This window comes from Mirounga leonina, unplaced genomic scaffold, assembly GCF_011800145.1.
Source record: "Mirounga leonina isolate KUSES-001 unplaced genomic scaffold, KU_Mleo_1.0 Mir_101664, whole genome shotgun sequence".
NCBI lineage: Eukaryota > Metazoa > Chordata > Mammalia > Carnivora > Phocidae > Mirounga > Mirounga leonina.
This window is the reverse complement of record NW_023270175.1, coordinates 7,469,251-7,486,816: the sequence shown is the minus strand read 5'-3', so window position 1 is coordinate 7,486,816 and position 17,566 is coordinate 7,469,251. Positions and strand designations below refer to the sequence as shown.

The 17,566-nt window shown below is 39.9% G+C and overlaps 1 protein-coding gene across 3 annotated transcripts in view; it reads left to right on the top strand.

Annotated features, from left to right (window-relative positions):
• The window catches only part of IL13RA2 (interleukin 13 receptor subunit alpha 2), a 98,105-nt gene that overhangs the window by 52,955 nt on the left and 27,584 nt on the right, over window positions 1-17,566 (top strand). Inside the window, exon 1 of one of the 3 annotated variants that reach the window (XM_035007484.1) lies at window positions 3,293-3,591. The exons of the other annotated variants lie outside the window; for them this stretch is intronic. The gene's annotated coding sequence lies outside the window, so the exon portion shown is untranslated. Of the gene's footprint in view, window positions 1-3,292; window positions 3,592-17,566 lie in introns of those variants that run through there. 3 annotated transcript variants of the gene reach the window in all.

Sequence of the window (17,566 nt, the reverse complement as noted above, 5' to 3'; positions counted from 1 at the left end):
CTAAACCCTATGGTGGCAAGTATTGTTGCCTTCATTTTATAGATAAGAAAATTGAGGCATAGAGAGCTGAAGTGTCTTGCCCAGATCTGTGAAGCTGCAATATCCATGCCGTTTCCATCATTCCATGCTGCTTCTAGTCTAGGGTCACTGAGGCAATGCTGAGAAGATAAGCTCTTTGGAATTTATTTCTTCCATTCTCTCTATATAATCAAGACTTATGCTGAGGAGATGGATAATGTGCAGGGTCATAGAGTATGACCAGTCATACTACAAGTGCCTACCTGGTATGATTTAGGAGACTGCTGACAGGTGCCTACCCATAAATATTCTCTTCATTGACCTCTCTCAGTCACTTTGCCTAAGATTTTACCACTAAAGTCATTACTTTGGATGTGGAAGTGTTTTATTTGTTTGTTTTGTTTTTCTTTGCCAGTGGGGATATTAGGGGGACTTTCAAATGCACATATCCCTAGGAAGGTTCATAGATTAAGTCTTTTATCACTTAATACCGTAGCAGGCAGCATGGAATAGAAGAAAGAACTCAGATTTTGGAGCCAGGAAGACTTGCAGTTGAATTCTGATTCTACCACATCCTAGCTATTTAACTTGCATAAGATACTGCATCTTTTCAGAGCTTCATTTTCTTCTTGAGTAAAACAGAGATAGGGGTGCCTGGGTGGTGCAGTCTGTTAAGCGTCCAACTCTTAGTTGCAGCTCAGTTTGTGATTTCATGGGTTGTGAGACTGAGCCCTGTGTCGGGCTCCATGCTGCTCGTGGAGCCTGCTTAAGACTCTCTCCCTCTCCCTCTGCTCCAACCCCACCACCCGCTCTCTCTCTTACATCTTAAAAAAAAAAAAAAAAAAAAACAGATAATAATGCATATGCATAGGCCCTTATTACAGTAATCAATATATTGAACATCTCGTATGGGTTGCTGTGGTAGAGTGGGAAGAGCACTGGAATGGAATTCAGGAGACTTGGTGTTTTGCCATATCTGTTTCATTTATTCAGGTAAGTATTTATTGAGTATCTACTATGGTCTTGCACTGTGCTAGGCACTGAGGATACAACATAAACCATTTGAAGTCCCTGCTTCCTTATATCTTAAATTCTAATTTGTTGCTAACCTAACTATATGCATATTCTGGTCATGCAGAGCAGTATTAATATTCTTCACATTTTAGGGATGGGAAACTAAGGGTTAAATTATGAGCAAAATACATATAGTGGTGAGCAAAATGAACATGATCCCTGACCTCACTGAGTTTATAGTCTAATGGAGTAGAAATTAATTTGATAATCCTACAAATTAGTATAAGATTAAAACCATTACAAGTCTTTAAAGGAAATATAGTGCTCATAAAGCACATAACAGGAGCCTCATTTCAACTTCTCTCAGCAAGTGACACCTGAGCTGAAATCTGAAGAATGAATAGGTACTAACCAGGTCATCCTTCTACATGTCTTTACTCAGAATCTTCTGGATTTTCCTCCATTTTTTACACCCTTTTTGGTGGGTATTGCAAACTTTCTCCTCTGCTTTTGAGCCCTCTACTCAGCTACTACATATTTTTCTCAGGAGGTAGGCTTATCTCCTATTTCACACAGAAAATAAATGCCATCAGGTTTGACTGAACCTCTTATCCACCAACCTCACTGTCTTTTATAAACACATCAATTTTTGTCTTCATCCATGCTTTTGTCTTGTCTCAGAGCCCTCTGTCAGTCCAAATTCAATCTTTCCACTTTTGTTTTAGATTACATGCTGGCCTCTTGCTTTTTCAGGGATCTTTTTATGTAATTATTCCCTTTCTCTTCTGTCTTTTAGTCTCTTCCTCTGTATGAGTTCTTTTCTCAGCAAAGAAAAAGATACCTTTTCTTAACCCTTCTCTGTACAACAAAGACCAGCACAACCCATACAACTAAACTTCAAAAAAAAAACTGGTCCATACATATAACTGCCTTTACCAAGTCACTAATTACTTATTTCCTTTTTTCTTTTTAAATATTTTATTCATTTATTTGAGAGAGAGTGAGAGAGAGAGCACAAGCAGGGAGGAGGGAGAGGGAGAAGCAGACTCCCTGCTGAGCAGGGAGCCTGATGTGGGGTTCCATCCCAGGACCCTGGTATTATGACCTGAGCTGAAGGCAGATGCTAACCAACCAAGCCACCCAGCACCCCTTACTTATTTCCAAGTACAACAGATACATTGCAGTTCTTGTCTTTTTTTTTTTTAAGATTTTTATTTATGTATTTGAGAGAGAGAGAGCACAAGAAGGGGGGAGGGTCAGAGGGAGAAGCAGACTCCCCGCTGAGCAGGGAGCCCAATGCGGGACTCGATCCCGGGACTCCAGGATCATGACCTGAGCTGAAGGCAGTCACTTAACCAACTGAGCCACCCAGGCCCCCTTTTGCAGTTCTTGTCTTACTTTCCCCTATGCCATCCCTGTTGGCATCTGAGGCACTTGGCTTTTTAATACCTTTTCCTTGAACTCTTCTACTTCAGTAGTTTTCCTTGATACCGTTTCCTGTCAATACCACTTATTACCATCAGTATTACATCCAGAGTCTTTTAACATGGCTCAGAAAGCATGCCTGTGTACATCTTATACTGCAACCAAATCAAATCCCTTGTAGATGCCTGAATTCATTAAGCTTTCTCACTTCCCTGCTTTTGCCTAATCAATTTCCATTGAGGAGGAATCCTTCCCTCATCCCCTGCCCCTGCAAACACTTACTCCTTTTATATGAGATAGTTTAGGTACTACTTCTCTAAGGACTCTTACTTGACCACTTTCATCTCCCCAGACCAGATTAGGTACCTGTCCTCTGTGTTTCTAAGTGCTTGCCTCTCTCTTAGAATTTACCACACCTTATTATAACTGAAGTTAGTATGAAGTTAGTCTGCAACTTTGGTATCCACGAAATTTCACATTTTATCCTTTTTTTTTTTTTTTAAGGATTTATTTATTTATTTGACAGAGACACAGCGAGAGAGGGAACACAAGCAGGGGGAGTGGGAGAGGGAGAAGCAGGCTTCCCGCAGAGCGGGGCTTGATCCCAGGACCCTGGGAGCATGACCTGAGCCAAAGGCAGATGCTTAACGACTGAGCCACCAGGCGCCCCGAAATTTCACATTTTAATATGTTCTTTAATCTACCTTGTGTTCAGCATTCTGCCAGGAAAGTAAGATACGCAATTTCAGTTAATACTTGAGCCTCCTGCCAGGTTATGCAAATATTTCTGAGGCCTTAGGCAACACCAAAATACCAGAGAGGCCCTTTTGGTCACTGATCTTTACTTTTCTGTCAACTCTCTGATATAGTCTTTGAGATACCATTTTGTCTCAACCAGGGATGGCCCTTTCAGGTTTGCCCCTTCCTAGGCTGCTACCATCAAATGTTGAGCTGTTCTCCCTGCTACCTCTAACCCCTGCCAGACCCCTGACTTCCTTTTGTCTAAAGTATTTGTTCCTTTCCCTCCTGAATACCCTAAAAGGAATTTCATCTGTCTTCTTGAGACCGGCATTGGCACTCCTAAGCATAATCTCTCCTATGAGCTTGATTTTTGGCAATACAAAATCTAAGAAGGTAAGTCTGTGTGCACAATTTCTGCTTTTAGTTTTGGCAACAGGGGAGGAGGAAACCCCTTGGGCAAGGTAAGGAAAATAAAAAAGCCTTGTTATCTTCTTGAAATGGGAGGGAGAAGAAAAAAAGCTTTGAGCAAAACACAAATAATTATCTCAAAATATGTTGCCCTCTACTTGTCTGTTTATGAGTCTTTTCCCTTCATTAAATTGTGAGTGCCTCTTAATGTATCGTGGAATTTCATTTCCTAATATTTCAATAGAGAGTGCAGATATAACTCACAGTTTAGTCTGGGAGAAGGTATACTCAGAAAGCATATAGAGGAAAGTGCTGCTACATGAGCTAAATCTCAGTGACTAGGAGTAATCCATGACTAGGCTAGGTAAAACAATATTAGTATCAGGGGACCTGCATAGATAAAAGTTTAGAGATAAAACAAGACCCTACTTTTTAAGATCTACATGTAGAAAATGAGACTGAAAGTGTTGGTAAGGTCCAGATAATGAAAAGTATTGATTGCCATGCTAAAGAGTTTGTACTTTATTTTATGAGAGGCAATAAAGCATAGAGATTAGGACACAAATTCTGGAATGACATTTGCCTGGCATTGAATCTGGCTCCATCACTTACCAGCTATGAGATGCTGTGATAATCATTTAGCTTTTCTGTGCCCCAGTTTCCTTACTGGTAAAATGGGATGACATCAGTACCTATCTCATAATGCTGTGATGAGGATTAAGTGAATGAATACAGTAAAATGCTTTCAGAAGCACTGGCACATTATGAGCACATTGAATTATGAGCTATTATTATAAATTATTCTGTAGGGCAATGGAAAGTTAGTGAAGAAGTTTGAATGGACATATTTGTGTTTTGAAAAGGTCACATTGACTACAGCATGGAAAATGACAAGAATCTGTCTTGTTAGGAGATGGAAATGCTTCAGGAGGTTATTGCAATTGATCAGTCAAGAGATGTTAAGGGCTAGGATTAGGGTCGTGGCAGTGAAGATGCAGTGATTATGGATGGACCCCTGAGGTATTTAGAGAATGGAATCTTTATGATATTGTGTGTATGAAATGGTGATTGAAGATAAATGAGAAAAAGGAATCTAGGATGACTCCTTTGTTTCTATCTTAGGACACTGCTTGAGAAGTCATGCTACCGTTTGGTACTGGAAATAGAGGAAAGGAAAGTGATGATAAGTTACATTAATATTTTGAGTATTCATGTTCTTTGAAATAGAGAAAACTATTTCAAAACTGTTACATTGTCTATCAGTGTTTTCAAATCATGTATGGAAGGATTATCTGGATATTTTAAGATCATCTGCATAAGTGGAATTTATCACCATTCTAGGGAAGATATACTTTCTTCTTCATGCTGTTCTTTGACAAGTACTGGTTTGTTATTTGCATAGCTCAAAAATATTGAGAAGAATCCTTTGGTGACTAATGTAGAAGTATCAAGGTACCATGATAGAGCACTGGTAAATTTATTTCGGATCAGGAGTCTGTCAGCTTTCCAAAATAAGAGGACCTTTGGAAATAACTAGTTTAAAGGCTTAAAACCATATCAGTTCAACCAAAAACTTATTGCCTACCGGGTAATAGGCATTATGCTAATGTAAAAGCAGAAGCAGTTCCTACTCTCATGGGCCTTACGATTAACCTTAAGTGATAGAGAGAGAGATGAATATTTCAGGCAGATGAAGCAGCATGTGCACACGCCCTGTGGTGAGAGCACAGAGCACAAAATAGGAGAGTGTATAAAAAGTGTCTATAGAAGTAGTCAGATGCCACAATATTTAGGACCTTGAGGACCAAGTAAACAATTTTTTTTTTTTAAGATTTTATTTATTTATTTGACAGAGAGATAGAGAGCACAAGTAGGCAGAGAGAGAGGGAGAAGCAGACTCTCCACTGAGCAGGGAGCCTGACGCGGGGCTCGATCCCAGGACCCCGGGACCATGACCTGAGCTGAGGGCAGCCGCTTAACTGACTGAGCTACCCAGGCGCCCCCAAGTAAACAATTTTTATCTTTATCCCAAGATAAAGAGGAAGCCATGAAGAATTTATAGCAGGGCAGTTGTATAATCAGATTTGCACTTGGAAAACAGAAGAAAGGCACTCTGCCTGTAATGTAGAAATAGAGTGGGGCCAGAGTAAATTCAAGGAGATGTATTAAGAAGCTATTGTAGGGGCCCCTGGCTGGCTTGGTCTGTACAGCATGTGACTCTTGATCTCGGGGTCATGAGTTTAAGCCCCACGTTGGGCATAGAGATTACTTAAAAAGATGATTGTTATTGCCCACTGGTGATGGTTAAAAGTCGAATACAGATTTTTTTTTTTTAAAGAAGCTATTGTAATAGTCCAGGCAAATTATGATGGTGATTTTGTTTGGACTACCATGGTAGGGGTATAGATGGATATAAGTAGTTTCAAGGGATGTTTGAAAACTGAATTGAATTTGATTATGGATTGGACATGGGAGATGTAATGTCAGGTGTCTAGGGTGCCTGGTTTCCGGCTTGTACTGTTGAATGGACACCACTGATAACTAGTAACTTGGAACTACTACACCTTGAAACTACATCTCTGACAAGAGGACCCATTTTCAGATGGAAGATCATGATTTTGGTGTTTGGCATTTTGCATTTGAGGTATGTTTGAGACTTCCAAGTGAAGATCTTAAGAAAGCAATTAGATATACAAGTCTGGAGCTTAGAGCACTAGTTTGGATGAGAGATACATGTTTGAAAGTCATTGTCATATTGATGGTAATGGAAGGTGTAGGAGTGGATAAAAATACCTAGGGAGAACATAAAGTCAGAAGAAATGAGGGCCAAAGAACTCTGATGTATAATACTAGGATAAGTAAAGGATAAGCCTATAAATGAAATAAAAAGAGTAGCCAGAGAGACAGAAGGAAAACTGGGAAGCTGTTGTCAGAAAAGCCAAAGGATTAGTGTTTCAAGGATGGTGGTAAACAGGTGAATGCCGCTAAGAGAGAAACAAGATTGGAATGAAAAATATTGAATCAGTAACATGAAGTCATTAGTTATTCTAGTGGGTCCTGTTTTAAGAAGAGTCATGGATTGGTGGTGGGATGAAGAAAAAAAAAACTAGAAGAAAATGGAGTGATAAAGAGTGAGTGGGGGCATGTGGGGAAAATAGCAAATATAGACAACTCTTTCTAGAAGTTTGGCTGTAAAGAAGTGTTGGAGCAGTAGCTGGAGGCAAATATGTGGGCAAGCTAATTTATGTTTTTTAAGCTTAGGGAGAGATGAGCATGTTTGAATGCTAATGGGTTGTATCTGGCTGAGACATTTATCCGTACATACATCTTATGTATGTTAAAGATATTAAAGAGAAGAAAAAAATTAAATTGTAAGATTTCTGATAATGTGAGCAGGATGGGAATGCAAAACACACAAGAGATATTTTATCTTAGATAGTAGGAAATATACTTCCTTTATTATAGCAGGAGGGAAGGAAGAGAGGATGTGGGGAAAATATGGAATCAGGAAGATGAGGGAATTTCCAACTGATGGCTTAATTTTGTTTTTAAAGAGGTAAAGTCATGTGCTGAGGTTGGAGGAGAAGGAATGAAAGGATTGAAGATACTAGAAAAAAGCCTTAATTGTTGTCAATAATGGAATAAAGTTGAACGGAGACATGTAATAGTGTTTTTGAGTAGTACGGTGGATTTATATAAAATGAATATTAGGAATTTATCATGGAACCAATCTATTGTGGGACTTGTTCCATCAGCACTCACCTGCTCAGTGACAGGCACAGGGGAGACCTGAGAGTTGAATTCATTTAGGGTTGGAGTTTTGTTAGGAAGTTATGATAAAAAAGCAGAGAGGAAAGTTTAGTTTGGGGTATGGAAGCCAATCTAGATGGCATAAAGAAAGGAAACAAGGCCAAATCTGATGGATGAATTTGGGAAAAAACAGTCAAGTCTTTGCAAAGCAGAAAAAATGATCAGAGTGGCAGTACTTAAAGACCTAAGCTAGAAGGAAATGAGATTATGGGAAAATCATTTAATTTCTCTGGCCTCTGTTTTCTCATTTATTTTTAAGCCATGGTGATAGATGGTGGAAGCTAAGTATGTGTTTGTGTGTGTAAATTTGTACACATATCTCGTCTTTTTGCAGTAAGTATCAGTAGAATCAGATGGGCCTAGGAGCTCCTGAAGAGCATCCCACCCACTTCTAAGGAATGAAGTGGAGTTAGGGGGTAAGAGGTATTAGTCATTCTAACTTTCCCATGGATGCTAGGGCAAAGGAAGACAAAGCCATGTTCTAAAGGCGTGATTCTATTACAAGTAGTGTTCTTTCCCCTAGGCATGTTTGACTTTGCTCATCCAGCAGTGATTAATCACTAATTATGGAATCAGCCATTTGCTTTATCTACCACTTTTGCAGGAAGAACAGTGTACATTGTTGACAGAATTAGTACTGATTTATTGAGAGGAAACTTGAACTCCAGGGTATCCTGATAATAGCCAAAACATGTGGGGTGACATGACAACCAAAACTGTCAATATCTGGAAAAGGAGAAGTTACGTATGATTAAAGATATGTGAGTGCATCATCACAACATCAATCAGAACACTGTGGCAGCAGCTTGTGGTAGGAAGAAGTGCTGTGGTACACGAGAGTAGTTATTATGAGCCGAACCTCCAGAGGGCCATAGAGAGTCCTCCAGCACTTGTATCCTCTTGTTTACTATTGTAAGGACTTCGAAGGCCTCAGAGGGGTAAATTGAAATGTTTTTTTGGTCACTGTAAAAAGTTTCTACTTCAGCATTTTGTGATTATATTATTTGCAAGTGGGGTGGTTCAAGTTTGTTCCCTCCTCCCAGCCCCAGGTATCTGGTTGCAGATTTTAGCCAAAGGAAGTACTACATAGTTTAAATGTGGCCCTTTACAGGAATGAGCTTCTGACTCAGGCTATGTAGAAAATAAGGGGTTGGACAGTGTAAGTGCAAACTTCTTTTATTTCCTGGAAATTTGTGCTTGAAAGGTTATGAACTTTCAAAGTATTTTATTTTATTTATTTTTTTAAAGATTTTATTTATTTGAGAGAGAGAGAGAGAGAGAGAGAGCACATGAGAGGGGGAGGGCCAGAGGGAGAAGCAGACTCCCTGCTGAGCAGGGAGCCCTATGCGGGACTCCATCCTGGGACTCCAGGATCATGACCTGAGCCGAAGGCAGTCGCTTAACCAACTGAACCACCCAGGCGCCCTCAAAGTATTTTAATACACAATGCTAAATACTCATCTAATTAGGTTACAGGTTCTGCTTAAATAAGAAAGTGGTTTATTTTGCTCTTACTTGAGTGTCTTGAGGTAGCAAGCTGCAGGAAGAATATACAGCTTTATTGCATGAGGTCAAGAGCCCTGGGCTACTCCAAACTCATTGTTCGACCACACCTAGGGTGTTTCCCTCATCTACTTGATCAAAGGTGGCTCACTACCAAGACCATATTCTTTTTTTTTTTTTTTAAAGATTTTATGTATTTATTTGAGAGAGAGAAAGCATGAACAGGGGGAGGGGCAGAGGTCGAAGCAGACACCCCTATGAGTGCATAGCCTGATACTGACACTGGGGCTCCATCCCAGGACCCTGAGATCATGACCTGAGCCAAAGGCAGACATTTAACTGGTTGAACCACCCAGGTGCCCCTACCAAAACCATATTCTAAGCAGCAGGATAGAGAAAGGAGGAAAGGAGGAGGGGCGAAAACATCCATTCTTTTTAAAGGTAAGACCCAGAGAGGTGAGTGGGAGCATGGCGTAACTGGGTGATGGGCATTAAGGAGGGCACTTGATGGAATGAGCACTGGGTGTTAAACGCAACTGATGAATCACTAAATTCTACCCCTGAAACTAATAATACAGTATATGTTAACTAAATTGAATTTATTTGTTTGTTTATTTATTTTTTAAAGATTTTATTTATTGGAGAGAGAGAGACAGAGATAGCAACAGAGATAGCAAGAGAGAGCACGAACGGGGAGGAGAGGGTGAAGTGGGCTCCCCACTGAGCAGGGAGCCCGATGTGGGGCTCGATCCCAGGACCCTGGGATCATGACCTGAGCCGAAGGCAGACACTTAACCGACTGAGCCATCCCGGTGCCCCACTAAATTGAATTTAAATTAAAAAAAAAAAAAAAGTATGACCCAGAGATTGGAGATGACACTTCCATTTACATCTCTTGGGCCAGACCTTAAGCACATGCCACATGTAGCTGAGAAGATGTTCAGAAATGTAGTCTTCATTTTGTGTGGCCATGTGTCCTGCTAAACCTTGGGGGCTCCAGTACTACTGAAGGAGATGAATATTATGAGACAGCTAGTAATCTTAGCTGCACCACCTCCAAAAAAGATTGTACCAATTTATATTTCTACCAGTAGCCGGAGAGAAGGCTCACACTTTATTAATTTTGCTTGTATTATAATTTATTTAACTCTAAGTTTATATAATTTATTTTTTAAAAGACTAATTTTGGAACAATTTTAGGTTCATGGGAAAATACAGAGGAAGTTACAGAAATTTCCCATATGCCCCCTGCTCCCACACATGCATAGTCTTCCCATTTTCAATATCCCACACTAGAGTGGTTCATCTGTAGCAGTTGATGAACCTACGTTGACCCGTCCTTATCACTCAAAGTCCATAGTTTACATTAGGGTTTACTCTTGATGGTTGTACATTCTATGTGTTTGAACAAATGTATAATGGCATGTATACACTATTATAGTATCATATAGAGTATTTTCTCTGCCCTAAATATCCTCTGTGCTCTGCTTATTTATCCCTCTCGCTCACTCCAGTCCCTGGCAACCATTGATCTTTTTATTGTCTTCATACTTTTGGCTTTTCCAGAATGTCATATAATTGGAATCAGATAGTATGTAGCCTTTTCAGATTGGCTTCTTTCACTCACTAAGTAATAGGCATTTAAAGTTCCTCCATGTCTTTTCATGCCTTGATAACTCATTTCTTCTTAGCACTGAATAATATTCCATTGTCTGGATATACCATAGTTTGTTTATCCTTTCACCTACTTGAAAGACATCTTGGGTTGCTTCTAAGTTTTAGCAGTTATGAATAAAACTGCTAGAAACATCCATGCTCAGATTTTTGTGTAGACCTAAGTTTTCAACTTCTTTGGGTAAATACCAATGAGTATGATTGCTGGGTGGTATAGTAAGAATGTGTTTAGCTTTTAAGAAATCACCCAGCTGGGGCGCCTGGGTGGCTCAGTTGGTTAAGCAACTGCCTTCGGCTCAGGTCATGATCCTGGAGTCCCAGGATCGAGTCCCGCATCGGGCTCCCTGCTTCTCCCTCTCCCACTCCCCGTTTGTGTTCCCTCTCTCGCTGTGTCTTTCTCTGTCAAATAAATAAATAACATCTTAAAAAAAAAAAAATCACCCAGCTGTCGTCCAAAGTGGCTGTACTACTTTGCATTCCCACTAGCAATGAATGGTTGTTCCTGTTGCTCCACATCCTCTTTATCACTTGTTGTTGTCAGTGTTCCAGATTTTGGCCATTCTAATAGGTATGTAGTGAGGTTTTTGTTTTTTGTTTTTTGGTTTGTTTTTTTTTTGACTGCTCCTTCAGTAGACTTTAGGGAACACTATGTCTTGGTTGTTTTCATATCTATAGCCTTGAATGAAAAATGGATGCTCAGGAAATGTCTGTGAAATGAAGATCTGGATGGATGCCTATGACTGTGTCAGCACCAATACAGCAATCAAAGGACAGGCTGGAAAAATAGAGACTCTGAGGTTGCATTTTGATGAGAGTGCTCTAAAGTCACTTAGGAAATACTGTCTCACCCAGGCTCAAAAGCAGCTATCAAAAACAGTGAGAAACTGGGTAGGTAGGCAGACCTATCACTTAGGATTATGAAGTGGATTTTGAACTTTTAAGCAGATATGATTATAAAAACCAGTTCTCTTAAAGCAGGAAATTCATTTTTATGAAGGGCAGTAAGTCCACTGAAGAACAATAAATCTCTGCCCACATACAAGTAAAAAAAAATAACTCTTTTTTTGGTCACTTTAGAAAAGCACTTTTCTAAAAAAGATTTATTTATTTATTTTGGTGGGGGAGGGGCAAAGGGAGAGGGAGAGAGAATCTCAAGCAGACTCCCTGCTGAGCACAGAGCCTGACGCTGGGCTCAATCTCAACCCTGAGATCATGACCTGAGCTGAAACCAAGAGTTGGTACTCAACTGAATGAGCCACCCAGGTACTCCTGTCATAAGCACTTTTAAAAAGTAAACTTACAAGGTTACAAAACTGGTTTAATCTTTAAGTGATCAAGTGATTATTCTGAAGCCAAAGAACTAATGAAAATGTATTGAGAAGAGAGAATGCTCCAGTGTTTTAAAAATTAGGACAGCCAGTGATCCAAAAATATATTAATTTCTACTTAATGGAAAAGAGAAACATCAGTAAGAAAGAGGAAGACGGAGAAAACAGAAACAAGAGAAAAGAAAAGAAAGTGGGGGCAGGAAGGAGAAGGGCATGAGGGAGAAGAAACAAACAGCCTGAAATGATGGATTAGCTACCCTCCATGGTCTGAGTCTCAGATACTCTGTTAGCCAGAATACAAATCCTCTTGCCTAGAGAGATGCACTTACTGGAACTCTGGGAGTATGTCCAGTTGTATTGTTTGATCCCTCAGTTTCAAAGTTTTCAACATATAATAAAGGCGATATGTTCCTATTTTGCATTTTGAAATCAGGACAAGAACCAGAATCTCTGATATTCCTCAATTCAGATCTTCAATTATGTTTCTAGACTAACAGCTGAATTTTTTATATGCCTTATAAAAATAAAATTGTTTCTGATGACTTTTGCTGCAAAAGACAAATTTAGAAGGAAAAAAATGAAATCTCAGATTGCACATAGAAAGTAAAGATGTTCAATAGCCTGGAGAAATGGTAAGTTTTTTAAAATATTATTTCATTAGAAATGCAAGAAGTTGGAGATAGCGTTGCAAAACAATTTGAGCAGATGGAAAGTATTTGTTATAGTAATCACTGGTGAAACTAAACTTTGATAGTTTCTAGTTGCCCTAGAAAAAATGTTCTGTCTTGGTATGGTACTCTTTAATAGTATAATTCTAAAATACTCAGGCCTGAGTCCCTCAAATAAGAACACCTGCCGTTACTAAACAGGTATGGCAAAAATCAAGGAGGTGTGCCTGGGTGGTGAACAGGTTGTGCGTCTGACTCTTGGTTTTGGCTCGGGGTGTGATGTCGGGGTTGTGAGATTGAGCCCCAAGTTGGGCTCCACACTTAGCATGGAGTCTGCTTAAGGATTCTCTCTCCCTCAGGGCGCCTGGGTGGCCCAGTTGGTTGAGTGTCCTACTCTTGGTTTCTTCTCAGGTTGTGATCTCAGGGTCCAGAGATTGAGCCCCACCTCAGGCTCCCCACTCAGCGGGAAGCCCGCTTCCCTTTTCCGTCTGCCCATCCCCGTGGCTCGTGCACACACTCTCTCTCTCTCTGAAATAAATAAATCTTTTTTTTTTTTTTAAAGGATTCTCTCTCCCTCTGCCCCACCCTCTGCACACTCTCTCTCTCTCATATAAATAAGTAAATCTTTAAAAAAAAATAAATCCAGGGGCGCCTGGGTGGCTCAGTCATTAAGCGTCTGCCTTCAGCTCAGGTCGTGATCCTGGGGTCTTGGGATCAAGCCCCGCATTGGGCTCCCTGCTCCGCGGGAAGCCTGCTTCTCCCTTTCCCACTCCCCCTGCTTGTGTTCCCTCTCTTGGTGTCTCTCTCTCTGTCAAATAAATAAATAAGATTAAAGAAAAAAATAATAAATCCAAGGAAGAGTAGGATCAAACCTTCATGTGAGATGTTCTCCATTTATGTTTTCAAGAGGAAAGAAATGTGTGATTGCCTCCCAGCAGGAGCACCTATGACCCTTTATAGCAAACTTCTCAGCAGAGTTAACTGTAGTCATTGTCTCCACTGGCCCATCCATTCTTTCCTGAACCCACTTTAATCTGAGTTTTGCTTCAAATATTCCACATGTTCCCTTATCAACGTCACCAATTATTTCCCATTTGCCAAATCCATTAGATCTTTTTCAGGTCTCATCTTACTTGTCCTATCAGCAGCTTTTGACATTATCTATCACTCCTTGAAACATTTTCTTTACTTGGTTTCTGGGGCACCACAAACTCTAGATTTTTCTCTCACCTCCCTGGCTTCTCCTTAGTCTCCCTTGTTGGTACATCCTCATTTCTTTGACCTCTATAGATTGGAGGGTCCCAGATCTCAGTTCTTGGTCCTCTTTTCTTTATTTCATCTATTTTATACCCTAGGGGACTTCAATTGTTTCTGTGGCTTTAAATACTATCTATATACTGGTGACTGCCAAATATATATCTATAGCTCTGGTCTTTCCTCTAATCTCCAGAGTCAAATATCCAACTGCCTATTCATCTTCCTCCCTTGGATGTTTAGTTAGGCAGCTTAAACTGAACCATACAAAGCTGATCCCTTGTCCGTCATCCCCAGGCCACATAAATAATTACCCAGTTGCCCATGACAAAAATAGAGGCATCATCCTCTGATGCTCTGCACTCAATCCATCAGTAGATCCTATCAGCATCTCCACTGCTATCAACTTGTTCCCCGTCACCATCAGCTCTAGCCTGCATTATTGCTTCTACCCTTTCCTTCCATACATCGTGTCGCTATACTCACAACTGTCCAGTTGCCTCCCATTTTACTAAAATAATTGAGAAATTCATTACCATGGTCCACAGCCTGCCTATCTTTATGAGATCAGATAAACTTTTCTCTTTCCTATCCTGCTGGTCTTGCTAGTTCTAGAACTACTAAGCTGATTCCCACCTCAGGGCTTTTGAATGTGCTGTTCCTTCTACCTGGAAGATTCTTCTCCTGTGTCTTTACCTGATTCATTTCTTCACTTCACTGAGGTCCTTAATGCCACTTTTTCAGAGAGGCATTTCCTGACCACCCTATCTAAAAGGAGCCCTCATTACTCTCTTTCATATTATCTTGCTTTATTTTTCTTTATAAAAATCAAAATTAGAAATTATAATTATCTGATATGTTTATTGTCTGTCTCCCACACCAGAAAGTTCCAGGAGAGCAGGTTTTTTGTCTTGTTCACTGTTGTATCCCTCATGCCTGGAAGAAGGCCTGGCATGTAGTAGGCTTTCATAACTAATTGTTAAATAATGAATACGTGATAGAAATATTTATATGTTTTTGTTAGCATTCCTTTCTATAATTGATGGTACTATATATGATATAATACTATATTTTCATGTATTTACAGTTTATACCTCATGGACCTGAAGGAATATACTGGTAGAATAACACTGAAGTCATATAATCTCTGCTATGGTGGGGGCACCTGGGTGGCTCAGTCGGTTAAGCGTTTGCCTTCAGCTCAGGTCATGATACCAGAGGGAGCCTGCTTCTCCCTCTCCCTCTCCCTGCTGTTCCCCCTGCTTGTGCTCTCTCTGTCAAATAAATAAATAAAATCTTAAAAAAAATTAAAACCTGCTATGATACATTTTGTATTCTGTTTTTACTTAATTTGAGGGGGTGGGGCACACTCTATTATTTACTTTTGAAGTTGTTAACGCGAAGTGAATGTTTTTAGTACACAGTGTTTGCTTGCTGACAAGTATTTGGGAGCATCTGGTAGTGGGGAGAAGGGTGGTGAACAAAAGAGATTGTTTTGCTAGTTTCAGAGAAGTGGTGCCTTCCAAGATACTCCATTGCTCTACAGCGGTGACTTCACTTGAATAGGATATAAGGTATATTTCACAATAACAATTTGACCTGTTCTAAGAAGTGGATGAAGTGGGGGCTTTTTTCAAAGGGTTGTAGAAGTCTGTTGGTGTTTTTTTGGGTGGGATTATAACCTAATAAAGCTCTTATCGGCTCAGATTAGGGACTGATTCTGAAATGTGTGAACAGCTTCATGAATTAACACTGTAAACCTGGCAGTTGCTGTTGTAGCTCAAAACTGAATTCACTTTGTGTGTGCTTTAGGAAACTTGTTAGCTGGATGAACTCAGGATGTCATATAGGAAAGCATCTACAGAATGTTTTTTTTTTTGTATACAATGTTGGAATGTAATGTTGTCAAGGACACAAATATAATCATATTATAGATAACCCGTTGTTAAAGTAGTATTTGTTGAAAAGAGATCCTACCTGTATTTCATTGGTCTACGGTGATTTTTATCATTCAGCTTGTGCCTAACGTTTTTGTGTATTTTTGTGGGAGGTGTCTTAACACTTGACTAGTGGCAAGTATGATGAATCTGTCTGATTCAAAGTTCTTTGTGTGTGTTTGAAAGTACACAGTCATCTTCAGCATTCTTTATGAATTACTCCACTGCAGGACAAATTATTCGCTAGTTATTATCTAAATTAAATTTGACTCACCACTAGTTCATATGCTGATTGAGCCACGTATTGATCTCAGCATGTTGTCAGACCTCAGGATCTGGCAGGTTCCAGAGGTGCTGATTATGATGCTGAGTCATGGCCATAGGCAAGAAGCTATGAATAGACATTTGTGCATGTTGGATGGTCTCCTTGAAACGAGATTAGTTATTCAGGAAGTTAGTGCTTTTGAGTCACATCCTGAAACCATGCATGGATACACAGCAGATTAACTGATGAAACAGAGTGATATCCCAGGGATAACTTGTATGAGAGGAAATTTAGCTTCACTAAAGTGAGATTAGTTGAAAGACAATATTATATTATATGTTAAAAGGAACATAGTCTTTAAGAATCAGATATACGCATCTTCTCTTGCTTAAGTTATATGACCTTGAGTAATTGAGCCTCAAATGACTCATTTGTAATATTGGGATAATAATATAGTAACTATCAATGTTTGTGAGCTAATCCATATTGATGTGGTTTTAGAATATAGGTGAGGTTCAGTGGGGTCAAGTCTGGAGCCAATGACCAAGAATGAATTCTTGAGATGTCTTTGGTGCAAAAAGGTGATTAACATAACATAATAAAATAAAATTAAAAAAAAAAGTGGTTTATTAAAGCATGGGTACAGGATCAGTGGGCAGAAAGAACTGCTGCACCGGGGTCTTGAGGAGTGGCTGATGATATTTTCCGGAATTGGGGGAAGTAAGGAAAAGGGAGGTTTCAAAAGGATTTTCATATTTAAAGAAGACCCTCAGGATACTGGAAGCCTGGCTTTTATCAAGCTAGGGTTGTTTTTCCCCCTGGCAAGGCATTAACATTAAGACAGTTGGGAGATTTCTGGGCGCCTGGGTGGCTCAGTTGGTTAAGCGACTGCCTTCGGCTCAGGTCATGATCCCGGAGTCCTGGGATCAAGTCCCACATCGGGCTCCCAGCTCAGCCGGGAGCCTGCTTCTCCCTCAGACCCTCTCTCCTCTCATGCTGTTTCTCTCTCTCTCTCTTTCTCTCAAATAAATAAATAAATAAAATCTTTAAAAAAAAAAAAGATAGTTGGGAGATTCCTGGAAGAACGTCACACTTGTCCCACTCAGGAGTGGGGGTGGGGGTAAGCTGCAGGGTGTCCACTCATGCTTTTCTCTTTGGCTAGCCTTCTGCTCCCTCATCGCATATCAAGCATCTGGCACAGAGCTTGACACCTGGTAAGAGCTTAAAAAACTGTAGTCCCTGTTAGTATTACTTTCTAAATGCCCTGGCAAAGTTGGTGCTAGAGCCCAGATCTCCTAGTCAGTGTGCCTTCTCACTTAAGACCATATAAATTGTTTCACCCACAGATGACATTTAAGCCTTTGCAATCACCCCACTTTTCCATTTTTCTTTCCTCAAACTCTACTTCTCTATTTTCCCATTTTTTTTTTTCTCTAAGCCCTATTCTTAATGCTTTGGCTGATTTTTTAGATACTTTAAGTAATGTGAATGGAAAGGATCAAATTTTGTAACACCGTTTTT